This window comes from Hypanus sabinus, chromosome 10 (assembly GCF_030144855.1).
Source record: "Hypanus sabinus isolate sHypSab1 chromosome 10, sHypSab1.hap1, whole genome shotgun sequence".
Taxonomy (NCBI): Eukaryota; Metazoa; Chordata; class Chondrichthyes; order Myliobatiformes; family Dasyatidae; genus Hypanus; species Hypanus sabinus.
This window is the reverse complement of record NC_082715.1, coordinates 91681616-91697471: the sequence shown is the minus strand read 5'-3', so window position 1 is coordinate 91697471 and position 15856 is coordinate 91681616.

Below are 15856 nucleotides of genomic sequence, written 5' to 3'. Positions count from 1 at the left end.
AGTAATTAAGCAGATTTTAGTTTTAATATTTCATTGTGTTATGAATATTGAAATTATTCCTTCATAACAAATTCAGAAGAAAGATCCTATATGTCATAGTCTGTCTATATCCTTTTAATGTTTAATTAGATTCAGATTTTGAAAAGGAAAAAAGATTATGGAAAGTAGTTGATGCTGAAAAATATATGGCAAAGCTTTTGATGCCAAAGTGAACACTTATGTGATACATTCCTATCCTTATTCAACACTTCACACTTCTGTAAACATGGCTCAGTTTTTTAGGATGTGTGAATCATGTGGGAGGAGAACTAAACACCTCTCATTTTGTGCCAGCATTAAACATTCCCAGGTTTGGTGTAGATTAGTGAAATATAGAGTAAAACTGTCAACACAATAACGTGCATCAGCAGCAAAATCAGAGCTACATGCTCCAGTCCATCAGTGTGACATTTTTTCCATTTCCCACTCCAGCCATTCTGTGCACTTGCCAAGATTGTCAATCAGCACAGAAGTAGTGTTGTTTGCTCTGCAGCCAACACCCGCGAGGAACTGATTTTTAAAACTGCCCAAACTCATTTCATTTAACGGCTTTTACAGGCAATAGGCCCAGGAGATTTATTCCAGCAGCTTGGACAAGATTTGAAGTCAGGTTTTAAAAGCCAGAGCTTCAAACCTTCACCAGTTTTCAGGAGGTACAATTCTGTAATCTGCACAGAAATAGCATTTTGCATAACCTCAATTAATTTCTTATTGATAAAGATTTTGTATATCAACATAATCAAATATGTTTCATGTGCTTTTGATTAAAACCCACAGTACTGTGCAAAAGTCATAGGCACATGTACTGTATATAGCTGGGACTTCTGCAGAGTACTGTAAGCTGTTTTTTATATCATGTCTTGTGTGGGTTAATTTTGATTTGATTTGAAGCACATGGGGGAAAGACATTAATTTCCATCCTCTCTTTATTTGCCCTTGAAGCAGCAAAATCTGCGAGTTGCAATCACGAAAAAGTCTGCAGATGCTGGAAATCCAAAGCAACACACAAAAAATGCTGGAGGAACTCAGCAGGCCAGGCAGCATCTATGGAAAAGACATTTCAGGCCGAGACTCTTCTCTAGGACTGATAGGGAATCGGGAAGATGCCTGAATAAAAAGGTGGGGGGAGAGTAAAGAGTTCAGCTGGAACGTGATAGGTGAAACCTGGTGGGTGGGTAAGGTCAAGGGCTGGAGAAGAAAGAAACTGATAGGAGAGTAGAAAGGACAATAGGAGAAAGGAAGGAGGAGGAGGGAACCCAGGAATAAGTACTAGGCAGGTGAGAAGAAGTGAAAGGTCAGAGTGTAGAATAGACGGGGGGGGGGGGGGGGGTGGATGTGGTCAAATTTGTTCACCCAAAGGAGAAATCAATATTCATTGCCATCAATTTGGAGGGTACACAGATGGAATATAAGGTGTTGAGGGTGGCCTCATCTTGGCACAGGATTGTGAATCGGAATTAAAGTGTTTGGCCACTGGGAAGTCTCGCTTGTGAGTCTCAAGTTTTTGTTCATATTGGTAAACATTTAGTAAATACAATACTGTGCAAAAGTGTTAGCACCCTAGCTATATAAATTAACACCCTAGCAGCAGAGATAGTGATCAATTTGGAGTAAATTGAGACTAAGACATCTTTGCTTTAGCCTGAAATTAAATAATTCAATCTGAGTGATGGAAACCACTACATGAGTACTGCAGAACACATATATGGCTGAGGAAGACTTTTTGAATTTGGCACCAAAGATGATGCTGACGCAGAAGGTCAAAGCTGCATATTAGCCCTTCTGATTCCCTAATACAACATATTTTTGACTTTACATAACATTTAGATTAAAAACGCAGATGTCCTAGTTTTATGCTTTGACATTAATCCTCCTGCTGCATGTATTACAGGAAATATGTCATAGGACAAGCTCAGACTCTGTGGGACAATTCAACATTGTGGCTGTGTATTGTTAATCCACAATCTCCTTTTATGCAGCAGGGAGCTACATTAGCAGAGAATGAGTGCTTCAATAAACCCTCGCTGCAAATTTATCTCCCTGCAGGGAATACGGGAAAACTGCGGAACTGTATCGCTGATCATGATTAGTGACTTTTGTAGCTTGAGACAGCGAAAGCCACCAACAAACTCATGTTTTCAATATACAAGAAGTTCAAAAATTCAAAATTCAAAGTAATTTTATGAACAGAGTACGTATGTGTCACCGTGTTCGACTCTGAGATTCATTTTCTTTCAGGCATTCAAGGTACAGCAAAGGAATGTAATAGAATCAATGAAAAACTGCACACAAAGATTGACAAACAACCAATGTGCAAAAGAAGACAGTCTGTGCCAATAATAATAATAATAAATAGTAAATATATAGTACAGAAAACATGAATTATGGAGTCCTTGAAAGTGAGTCCTAGGTTGTGGACTCTGTTCAGAGTTCAAGTTTTCCACCTCAGCTTCAGAAAATGTCTGTAAATGCAATACAGATTACAAATGCTTTTAAGTATGCTTTGCTGGGACCATTTTGAAGACAGAACACTCTCTAAATTTGGTGAGCATTATTAAAACATTAACGTTCTTTCAATTGTGAAAGACACAATACTGTTCATATTCATCATTTTACTTTGCATCCATGTCTTATATCAGTAACATTTATATACTGTAGAATCTGCAATGAAGAAAGATCCCTCAAAGGATTTAATAGAAAAATAACCATAAAGAAATTGGCCATCAAACCATATAAGACAGAAGGAGAGGTGCCCAAAGCTTGATGCAAGGATTTGACCTGACATGTCAACAATTCTTACCCGGCCACCCCCTCCCCGTGCCCTACACAGATGCTGCTCATCAAAGTGAATTTCTCCAGCATTGTGACTTTTGCCACAGATTCCATCAACTGTGTCCTCTTTTTGATTATTTTAAGCATACTTTCAAAGGAGGACAGAGAGATAGAGAGTCATTAAGGACTTATGGAAGGAATTTCCAAGATAAAGCCAAGATAATTGAAGACATGACTGCCAACTGCCAACACTGGAATAAAGAAAGTGAGAGAGATACAAAAAGCATGAGCCAAAAGAAAGTAGAAATTTTGGAGGCTTATAGGAGCTGGTGAGGCTTACAATATTGGTATGAGCATTATATTGGTTTATTATTGAAACATTGTACCAAGATGCAGTGGAACAATTGTACAGAACAAACCATTACATTGTGCTTTAATCTAGAATTAAGTAAAACAATAACACTGAAAAGTAAAGTGTAAAAGCTACCAACAGATTGAGTACAGGTAAATGATAAAGTGCAAAATCATTAAGAGGTAGATTAAGAGGCTAAGTCCACCTTATCAGAGAGAAGTCATGATGCGGCCATTCCCATTAACAATAAGTATACCGTACTGGATACTGTTGATGGGGATGACCTACCAGGAATGAGTTGTAGTGGTCCTGCCTCTGGCACAGAGGTTGAACCTTCAACTAGAAAGGGGAGGAGGGAAGAGAAGAGAGCGATAGTTTTAGGGGACTCTATAGTTAGGGGGGCAGATGGGAGATTTTGTGGGGCAGATCGGGAGTCTCGGATGGTATGTTGCCTCCCTGGTGCCAGGGTCCGGGACATCTCAGATCAGGGGCAGGCTATTCTTGAGAGTGAGGGCATGAACCCAGATGTAGTGGTCCATGTAGGGACCAATGATGTAGGTAAGGTGAGTGAAGGGGTCCTGCTTAGAGAGTTCAGGGAGTTAGGAGTGAAGCTGAAAGGCAGGACCTCCAGGGTGACAATCTCGGGATTGCTACCTGTGCCACGTGCGAGTGAGGCGAAGAATAGAATGATTATGCACATTAATATGAGGCTGAGAGCATGGTGCAGGAAGGAAGGGTTCAGGTTTTTGGATAATTGGTCTTTGTTCCAGGGACATTGGGATCTGTTTCGAAGGGATGGTCTACATCTGAACCGGAGGGGTACTAACATTCTTGCAGGAGTATTTGCCAGTGCTGCTCGGGGGGGTTTAAACTAGATGTGCAGGGGGCAGGGATCCAGATCCAGAGGGTTGGTCAGAAGGAGCATGGGGTTAAATGTGTAGAAGGTTTGGGTGATCTTGAGAAGGTCATCAAAATTCAGGGTGCAATTAGCCCGATGGAAGTTCAAGGAGCTGGGTTAGGTACAGTAGACAGTGTTTTAAGCAAAGAGAGGAGGAATGGGCTAAGAATTCTATACTTGAATGCGCGTAGTGTCAGAAATAAGACAGATGAGCTTGAAGCTCAGATGAAAATGGGGAACTACGATATTGTTGGGATAACGGAGACATGGCTGCAAGGGGATCAGGCCTGGGAATTGAGTGTACCAGGGTATACGTGCTATCGTAGAGACAGAAATATGGGAAGAGGGGGTGGGGTGGCCCTGTTGGTGAGGAATGAGATTCAGTCCTTAGCAAGAGGTGACTTGGGAACAGGGGAAGTAGAGTCTGTGTGGATTGAGCTGAGGAACAGTAAGGGTAAAAAGACCCTAATGGGTGTTGTGTACAGGCCCCCAAACAGTAGCGTGGATATTGGGTACAAGTTGATTAGGGAGTTAACATTGGCATGTGCTAAAGGTAATGCAGTCGTTATGGGAGATTTCAACATGCAGGTGGACTGGGAGAATCAGGTAGGTGCTGGACCCCAGGATAGGGAGTTTGTGAAGTGTCTAAGGGATGTATTTTTGGAACAGCTTGTGCTTGAGCCAACCAGGAACGAGGCTATTTTGGACTTGGTGATGTGTAATGCACAGGAATTGATAAGTGATCTTGAAGTAAAGGAGCCATTAGGAAGTAGTGATCATAACATGATAAGTTTTTATCTACAATTTGAGAGGGATAAGGGCAGATCAGAGGTGTCAGTGTTGCAATTAAATAAAGGAGACTACGGAGCCATGAGGGAAGAGCTGGCCAAAGTTAAATGGGCAGATGCCCTGGCAGGAAAGACAGTGGATCAGCAGTGGCAGATATTTTTGGGCATAATACAAAAGATGCAAATGCAGTTCATTCCAATGAGAAGGAAGGATTCAAAGAGGGGGAAGGGGCCACAGTGGTTGACAAAGGAAGTCAGAGATTGTATAGCATTAAAGAAAAAGAAGTATGACAGGGCTAAGATGAGTGGGAATACAGATGATAGGGAAAGTTTTAAGGAACAGCAGATCTTAACTAAAAAAGCAATACGGAGAGAAAAAATCAGGTATGAGCTCAGTCTAGCCAGGAATATAAAAGGGGATAGCAAAAGCTTTTTTAGCTATGTGAAGAGAAAGAAGATAGTTAAGAACAATGTTGGCCCCTTGAAGAATGAATTGGGAGAAATTGTTATGGGAAACAGGGAAATGGCAACAGAATTTAATGCATACTTTAGATCTGTCTTCACCAGGGAGGACACAAGCAATCTCCCAGATGTATGGATGGGCCAGGGTCATAAGATATCAGAGGAATTGAGACAGATTGACATTAGGAAAGAAAATGTGATGAGTAGACTGGTAGGACTGAAGGCTAATAAATCCCCGGGTCCAGATGGTCTGCATCCGAGGGTTCTAAAAGAGGTGGCTCAGGAAATTGCGGATGCATTGGTAATCATTTTCCAATGTTCCTTAGATTCAGGATCAGTTCCTGAAGATTGGAGAGTGGCTAATGTTGTCCCACTTTTCAAGAAGGGAGGGAAGGAGAAAACGGAGAACTATCGCCCTGTTAGCCTAACGTCAGTTGTGGGGAAGATGCTTGAGTCCATTATTAAGGACGAAATAGTGGCACATCTAGATGGCAGAAATAGGATTAGGCCGAGCCACCATGGATTTACCAAGGGCAAATCATGCTTGACTAATCTGTTGGAGTTTTTTGAGGGTGTAACAAGGATGTTAGACGAGGGTAAGCCAGTAGATGTTGTGTACCTAGATTTTCAGAAGGCATTCAATAAGGTGCCACATAGGAGATTGGTGAGTAAAATCAGAGCTCATGGCATTGGGGGCAGGGTTTCAACATGGATAGAAAACTGGTTGGCAGATAGAAAGCAAAGGGTAGCAGTGAATGGATGTTTCTCAGACTGGCTGGAGGTGACTAGTGGGGTACCACAGGGCTCTGTATTGGGACCACAGCTCTTTACGATTTATGTCAATGATTTAGATGAGGGCATTGAAAACTATATCAGCAAGTTTGCTGACGATACTAAACTGGGTGGCAGTGTGACATGCGAAGAGGACGTTAGGAGAATACAGGGAGACTTGGATAGGCTGAGTGAGTGGGCAGATACTTGGCAGATGTCATTCAATGTGAATAAATGTGAAGTTATCCACTTTGGAAGCTGGAACAAGAGGGCAGAGTATTGTCTGAACGGTGTCGAGTTAGGTAAGGGAGAAATGCAAAGAGACCTAGGAGTCCTAGTTCACCAGTCAATGAAGGTGAATGAGCAAGTGCAACAGGCAGTGAAGAGGGCAAATGGAATGTTGGCCTTTGTTACAAGGGGAATTGAATACAAGAGCAAGGATGTTCTTTTGCATTTGTACAGGGCCCTGGTGAGACCACACCTGGAATATTGTGTACAGTTTTGGTCTCCAGGTTTAAGGAAGGAAATTCTGGCAATTGAGGAAGTGCAGCGTAGATTCACTAGGTTGATTCCTGGGATGGCAGGGCTGTCTTACGCAGAGAGATTGGAGAGATTGGGCTTGTACACGCTGGAATTGAGGAGATTGAGAGGGGATCTGATTGAAACGTTTAAGATAATTAAAGGATTTGATAGGATTGAGGCAGGAAATATGTTCCAGATGTTGGGAGAGTCCTGTACCAGAGGGCATGGATTGAGAATAAGAGGTCAGTTATTTAAAACAGAGTTGAGGAAGAGCTTCTTCTCCCAGAGAGTTGTGGAGGTGTGGAATGCACTGCCTCGGAAGACGGTGGAGGCCAATTCTCTGGATGCTTTCAAGAAGGAGCTGGATAGATATCTGATGGATAGGGGAATCAAGGGATATGGGGACAAGGCAGGGACTGGGTATTGATAGTGAATGATCAGCCATGATCTCAGAATGGCGGTGCAAACTCGAGGGGCCGAATGGTCTACTTCTGCACCTATTGTCTATTGTCTATATGATAACAGTGCTGTTGTGTATTTAATATTTGAATAATCTTGTAGATATATTGGTTAATTAAACTTTCCCACTCATTTAAGTAAATCATTACAGATGTACATGGCTGAATTGAAGACAGTCCATTCCCGCAATGAGGCCACATTCAGGTTGGAGGAGCAATATCTTATATTCCATCTGCGTAGCCTCCAACCTGATGGGATAAACAGTTTCTTGCAGTCACATGTATAATATCTGCCATACAAGCCATTATGCATCCAGACAGAATGCTTAGAAGGAAGGCAGAAGAAAGAATGGGAGTCTTTAGGCCAATGTACGTTTTTCATTCTTTTGTGGAAATGGGAAAGTTAGGATGAGAATTCTGTCATGTTGGGCTTAGGTGTACAGTATATGGCTTCAAGGAAAATGTGAGTGTTAGGAGAGCATTGAAAAAGTCTATAGGTGACTAGAGCATTGGTGAAGCTGTCAGCAGAAAGTAAACTGAGACAGGCATGGAGATGGATATCGTTAATAGATTTATTTTGGGTAAACCCAGAATGAGGTCAAATCAAACTTAAGAAGAGTCAGTGCATGTGGCCAAAACTAAGGGTTCTGTCCTTCCTAAGGCTAACTGAAAAAAAGTATGTTTCGTCCAGGACAACTCAGCTGACAACTGGAGCAGGAGCAGCAGATAAGATCATAAGACTTAAGAGCAGAATTAGGTCATTTGGCCCATCAAGTCTCCTCTGCCATTCCATTGTGGCTAATTTACTATCCTTCACAACCCCATTCTCTGGTTTTCTCCCCATTAACCTTTGATTGCCTTACTAATCAAGAGCATATCAATCTCCACTTTAAATATATCAAAGACTCATCCTCCACAGATTCACCAACTTCTGGCTAAAGAGCTACTTCCTCACCTCAGTTCTAAAGGGGCATCCTTATATTCTGAGGCTGTGCCCTCTGGTACTAGACTCCCACACTATAGAAACCACCCTCTTCATGTCCACTCTATCTAGGACTTTCAATTTTCAATAGATTTCAATGAGATCTCCTCCGTTCTTCTAAAATCCAACAAGTACAAGGCCATGTGATAATGGCTTCATCAGTATCTTCATGGAACCAACACAAGCCTATGAGTGATGACACAAGATGAAAACATACTGGCAAGAGGAAAAATATAAACAATGAAGGGATCAGTGAAGGCAGTGACAGGCAGGAATAGAGACCTATTCTGTAAATGTTTTAACTATGTTTACACAGGAATGAGTAACACTAAATGAGGCGAATCCCATCCAAGATGGAACACAGAATTGAGGTCTTTCTAAAGCTGCAGAAGAACATAGAACATAGACAAATACAGTACAGTACAGGCCCTTTGGCCCACTATGTTGTGCAGACCCTTAAACCCAGCCTCCCATATAGCCCTCCACCTTAAATTCCTCCATGTACCTCCAGAAATAGGAAATTCCTCCATATTCCTCCAGAAATGGGAAAAGTGAGCAGATAAAATTTATCATAGTGGCAATCATCAGAATTAATGGTAAAGTCTGGTTTTACAATTTCAGAAATGCACCAAGACAAATCAGTTTGAAATGATTTAAGTATGGAATGGTCATAAAGACTGGCATGCACTTGGGAAAAGATTTTGAGGAGCAAATAAAGATGAAGTGATGGTTTGCAGAGTGTGGATACTTTCAGGAACAACTGAACAACTTCAGATTCAGTGATGCCCACACTTGAAATGGTGTGACCAATACTGAAGGGAACCATCAACCAGCAACGGATATCCTGTTCATTAGATTAATGAAAATGGATGAAGATCTAGCAACACACAAAAAATGCTGGAGGGACTCAGCAGGCCAAGCAGCACCCAGGGAACAGAGTAAACAGTCAACGTTTCAGGTCAAGACCCTTCATCTGGACCAATATCTTTCTTTACTCTTTTCTATAGATGCAGCGTTGCCTGCTGAGTTCTTCCAGTACTTTGTGTGTATTACTTTGATTTCCAGCATCTGCAGGTTTTCTCTTGTTTATGGAATGTAGATGGTTGGTCTGATGGACATGGTGTGAGAAGATAGGGAGAAATAATGTAAAGAAAGATCCACTGGAGACAGGGTGGCAGGAGATTGCAGGGAAGATTTGACATATTAGACCAAAGAAAGAAAAATGGGTCAGAGATAGCAGGTTTTGATCTTTGTGACAAGGTAGTCAATAAGCTCCTTACACTTGTTCTAGCTAATGGTGGAAGGAGGTAGGTTTAAGGAGAAAAGAAGGTAAAGGTTGTCATAGAGTTGTTTAGAAGAGGGTGAAGAGATGCTAATGCTCCTGGTGTATCTACCATAGAGAATTCACTTTGATCATGAGATGGTGCAAGAAAAAACGTAAAACTGCATGCAAACATAATTATTAAAAATACTGAAGATTAACTCTATTTGTCACATGTACATCAAGCACAGAAACATACAGTATAATGCATTTCAGTGGAATTAAGTTAATAGGTAGTTTCCTTCTGCCCATCCTCTGATTTTGGCCTGAGCTCATCTGCTTAATGCCAGAATTAAGCCACATCTTCCCAACCTTCAAGCACACACAAAACAAATCCCTGGGGCTCGAAGCAAGTAGCACGAATATGCTGTACTACTGTATTTTTTAAAAATACTGTACCTCATACAACTTTAAGCTTTAAGTGTGGTTCATAGCATAAACTCCCACATATGTCTGTCCAACCCTGTGCAGGTGATCAATCCTGTCCTCGTTGCTATTTTTCAAATATTATTGATTCTTTAATGCGAGATGAGCTTGAACAGTATTCTCCCTGGAGGACACTCTGAACATACTATTGCTCTGTCGGCAAATTCCAGACTCAAGCCTTCCATGAGTCTTCTTATTAAGTTCATATTTATTATCAAAGTATGTACAGGTCACCATATGCTACCCAGAGATTGATTTCCTTACAGGCATTCACAGTAGAACAAAGAAATACAACAGAATAAATGAAAACTGCACACAAAGGCTGACAACCAAAGTAAAAAAAACTGTGAAAATACTAGTAAGCAAGTAGAAAAATAGATAGATAGACAAATATAATACTGAGAACATGAGTTGCAGAGTCCTTGACAGTGAGTCCAGAGGTTGGAGGTGTTGAGGTAAGTGAAGTTATCCACACTGATACAGGAGCCTGATGGTTGAAGGGTAAGAACTATTCTTGATCCTGGTGGCGTTGGATTTGTATAATCTATAATCACACCCATGGTGACTTGATTGATGTAACCATCCCTTTTGATTGTACTGTCTTCATTTTAATTGCCTAATTATAAGCTCCTGAATTCTCTATTATAGAAATACTTGATGTCCAACCACCAGCTCAGCAAATATGCTTTTAAAGGAAAAATGTTTATCAGCATTCTAATGGGCTGTGCATATGTTTTACTCCAGTGAATTTTAATTTTTAAAGAATTAGATCCATCTTGTTATTTATGCAGAGAACTTATAGCTTCTGGTAATATTGTCACAAAGCAGGAACACAGAAGGAAAGCTGGTATTTATTAAAAACAAATTGCCTGGGATATCCATTCAGCTTGGCGCCTTCTCAAAAAGTTAAGCTCTGTCTTCTTCTTTATCTTCTTAAGCAGTCCACTGGACACCTACTTCCACAAAAACGTTAATGGATCTGAGGTGGATGTTGAGGCCACTGTGAAAAATGATAACTTTTCCACAAATGGAACAGAGTGGCTCCTTCTCCTCTTTGAGCAGGATTGGATCAAGTGTTGCATTAGCACATCCTTTCAGTCACAGGAACAGGCTACCCTAATGCATCTTGGAACAGGAATTTTAGTCAACTTTGCTTTACCATGAGAAGACTAAAACTCAGGATTCATGAAATCCAGTGTTCTGGTATATAGCTCACCACGTGAAGTTTCCATGCCTATTTTCAACTCACTGGGACCTCAATTGTTCCTTCTTTTAAATTCACTAAGGCTCCATACTGACACTCCTTATAAGCTCATTGGGGCCCTGTTCTCATGCTTTCTATAAATGTAACCAGGTGACCATCAAATCTTATTCAGTATCGTTAAAAGTGTGCTTAAGGCATTCATCTAGGTAATGCTAGAATAATCGTCTGTGCTTTTAAGTGGAGATGGTGACATCATTACGCATGAGCGGGAGAGTGGGGAGAGCATTTTGTTTGCTGCTGCAGGAGCTGGTGGGGCGTTGGAATCAAGCTCTCCCAGGGATGCAAGGCATGATGAGGAAAGATTTTCACGAGTAAAGAACTCGGCGCTGGATACCGTGGCTTGCACAGTTCCTCACCGGCCAAGTAGAATTGCCACTACCATATTAGTACTGTATTAGTTTTGTGCAATTTTCTTTGTATTGTTATACTGCATACACAATTGGTCAAGACACAAGTGTGTGGATCAAAGGTTAAATGGAGGTTGTAACAGTGGGGCCTGATTGTGAAGTCATTTGTTTTGTTTTAAGACCCTCTTCTGGCACTTTAACATCTAAAACAGATAAAGGCATTAAAACCCGAAAAAGTAGATGTTATCCTGAGTGTGTACTTTTCCTCAGGCCACAACATTAACTTAATGGATTTTATTTTCTTTGCTCTCTTTAAAGTCAACTTGTTCACTAACAATATATTATACTATTGTGTAACATCTAAAAGAAAAGTGAAGTAAAAATGAGTTGGAGTATTCATAGAAGTAACATACAACAGTCTAAAAAATCTGCCAGTCTGGCACCATCAATGGTGCTAAGGGTGCAGGACTTAATAATGTATTCTTGATGAAGACGTGATTCATTATCATTTTAAGCTATAAAATTAGTAAGCACTGATGATAAGTCACAGACTGTGCATTATGCAAAAATGCTGCAATGATTAAATTCATAATTGTCTAAACAACTTAAAGCACAAAACGATAAAATGAGTTCTATGATAGAGCAAACTTTTAAGTATTTTAAAATATTAATAAATTTCTATGTGGCTAAACAGCCAATATTTTAATAAAAGTTGCAAAGTGAAATACAATCCATGCAAAAGTAAGAATGTGTTAGTTCTCTCATTGTGAAATCTCCTCACGTTTGGTATTTATAATTGCACTTTACATTTTCACTATTCATGTTAAATGTTTTATGATTCCCCAAGTGTGTATACTACAATGCACCCAGGAGCAAATACAATATATGTGTCCCTTTATAAAACTAAATGCACAGCAGATTTCAGATTATATCGAGTGTCTTTGAAATATGTTAAGTTTTATCCACTCTCACTGTTTGGTCTTTCAAGGCAGTTGTGTGATATCTCTGGTAAAATGCACACAGTGGCCATTTTATGAGGTAAACCTGTACATCTGCTCGTTAATTCAAATATCTAATGAGCCAAAAATGTGGCAGCAAATCAAGGCATATAAGCATGCAGATATGGTAAGGAGGTTCAGTTGTTGTTCAGACCAAACATCAGAATGGAGAAGAAATGTGATCTAAGTGACTTTGATTGTGGAATGATTATTGGTGCCCGATGGGGTGGTTTGAGTAACTCAGAAACTGCAGATTCCCTAGGATTTTCACACTCATCAACCTCTAGAGTTTACAGAAAATAATGTGAAAAACAAAAACATCCAGTGAGCAGCAGTTCTGTGGATGAAAGTGCCTTTTTAATGAGAGAGGTCAGAGGAGAATGGGCAGATTGTTTCAAGGTGATATGAAGGCAATAGCAGCACAAATAATCATGAGTTACAATAGTAGTGTGCAGAACAGCATCTCTGAATGCACAACATGTTGAATCTTGAAGTGGATGAACTGTAGCAGCAGAAGACCATGTACCTAATATACATCCTGCCCCTAATAAAGTGGCCACTGAATGTATAGTGTTACATAGAAAAATCTATAGTTTCCCTGAAATTTGTAAAGCACCATGGAGATGGTGATGGACTAGCTAGCTTGCTCCCAAGAAAACTCGGCACGGTTTGAAATGTAGAATAGCTTATCATTGTAATTTTTCTGTGATTCTAAAATTATTCTGAATTGTCACACCATCATTTGAGGTAAAATTATGTCTGAACAGCAGCTGGTCTGATGACAGATAAAGTTCATCATGGAAACAATATAACAGTATCAACTGCAAATGTAATAAAAAAAGGTATCTAAATAGTTATCTGGTATAAAGTCCCCTGATATTGAAGCCAACAAATTTACATTAGGTACTTGGAGAAATCTTTACTCAATCAGAATTATTGATGCATCCTCTACTGCTGTCAATAATAATAACAGCAGTTTGCATTCACGTAGCACCTTTAAATCAGTGAAAGATTCCAGGGCATTCTATCCAATAAAATTTGATAATGCAAAGAATTCATCGGAACAGTTAAACAAAAAGAGAAAAATGACTATTAAGAATTGGCAAGAATTTTTTATATATTACAATGACAATGATATATCTGGTGAATATCATACATCCAGTGGATATATTATTAAATACTTCCTGTACCTAATAAAGTGACCGCTGAATGTTTATTCTTGTTCCTCTGCTGCTGTAGTCATCCATTTCAAAGTTTGATGTGTTGTGCGTTCAGAGACGCCATTCTGCAATGCATGATTATTTGAGTGATTGTCACCTTCCTGTCAGCTTGAACCAGTCTGGCTTACCTCCTTTGATCTCTCTCATTAACAAAGTAAATTTTGCTCAGAGAACTGCTGCTCACTGGATACTTCTTGTTTTTCATACCATTCTCTGTAAAAGCGATCTTTCCTAGAAGCCAATTATTTTAATTCTTTTCTCCATTCCCACTGAGACATGTCAGTACATGGCCTTTTCTCGGTAACCTCCAACCTGCTGGAATGAATATTGCTTTCTAAAACTTCTGGAAATTTTCCCATACCCCTTCCTCCTTCAATTCCCCACTCCGATCTGTTACCTCTTCTCTTCAACTGCCTATTACTTCCCCCTTCCTTTTCTCCCAAGGTCCACTCCCCTCATCAATCAGATTCCTTCATCTCTAGTTTTTTACCTTTTCCACTTATCACCTCCCAGCTTCCCCACCCATCTGGCTTCACCTTTAAACTTCTAGCATCCTCCTTTTCCTGACAATACCTTCTTATTCTGACATCTACCCCTATCCTTACCAGTCCTGAAGAAGGATCTTGGCCTGAAAATTTAACTGCATAATCATTTCCATTGATGCTTCCTGATCTGCTGATTTTCTCCAGCACTTTGTGTGTGAAACATTAGAGAACGGATTCCAATCTTATTATGCCATGGAGCCTTACCATTAACTGAGGGATCCGTGAACTTAGGTTGGGAACCCCTACTCTAAAGAGATAGTTCTGCATGGAAATCTAGGAGAACAGCAATCTCTGAGATGTTTAAACCACCAACGATCATTCCATTGGTCAAAGTCACTTCGATCACATTTCCTTCCCATACTGATGGATGGTCTGAATATAAGCTGAATCTCCTGACCACATCTATGTGCTTTTATGCACTGAGTTGCAGCTACATGATTGGTTGATTCGATATTTGCATTTAAAAGCAGATGTACAGGTTTTCCTAATAAAGAGTCCATTGGTGCAACTCCAGGCTGTGTGCTTAGCCCACTGCTCTACTCTCTCTCTATATCCATGGCTGTGTGGCTAGGCATAGCTCAAATACCATCTATAAATTTGCTGATGGTATAACCATTGTTGGTAGATTCTCAGATGGAGACAAGAGGGTGTACAGGAGTGAGATATGCCAACTAGTGATGTGGTGTTGCAGCAACAACCTTGCACTCAATGATGGTAAGACAAAGGAGTTGATTGTGGACTTCAGGAAGGGGAAGATGAAGGAACACATACCAATCCTCATAGAGGGATCAGAAGTGGAGGGAGTGAGCAGTTTCAAGTTCCTGGGTGTCAAGATCTCCGAGGACCTAATCTGTGTCTCGGAGAACATATCGATGCAGTTATAAAGTAGGCAAGACAGCGACTATACTTCATTAGGAAGTTTGAAGAGATTTGGTATGCTAACAAATACACTCAAAAACTTCTATAGATGTACCATGGAGAGCATTCTGACAGGCTGCATCAATGTCTGATATGGTGGGGGGGGAGGTGGGGAGGCTACTCCACAGGACCAAAAGAAGCTGCAGAGGCTTGTAAATTTAGTCAGCTCCATCTTGGGTACTAGCTTACAAAGTACTCTGGACATCTTCAAGGACTGGTATCTCAGAAAGGCAGCGTCCATTGTTAAGGACCCCAGCACCCAAAGCATGCTCTTTTCTCAGTGTTAGCATCAGGTAGGAGATATAGAAGCCTGAAGGCACACACTCCGCCATTCAGGAACAGCTTCTTCCCCTCTGCTATTCAATTCCTAAATGGACATTGAACCCGTGAACACTGAAAGAAGCTTTTTTAATATATATTATTTCTGGTTTTTTGCATGATTTTTATCTACTCAACATAGGTGTTCTGTACTGTAATTGATTTACTTATTATTATTTTTAATCTTTTCTTCTTCTATATTATATGTTGCAATGAACTGCTGCTGCTAATTTAGCAAATTTCATGACACATGCCTGTGATAATAAACCTGATTCTGATTGAGTATATATATATTTCTTGTTACTTTTATTTGTTTGATTTTTATCTCTTCCATGCTTTTGACATAAAGTACAGGCAGATGACCTGGATGGACACAGGTTCTGGTCTCAAAGGTCTATCCAATGTTAGTGGTCACCCCAGATGTCATCAGAGTTGTCCTGAGAATGATTTTTTTG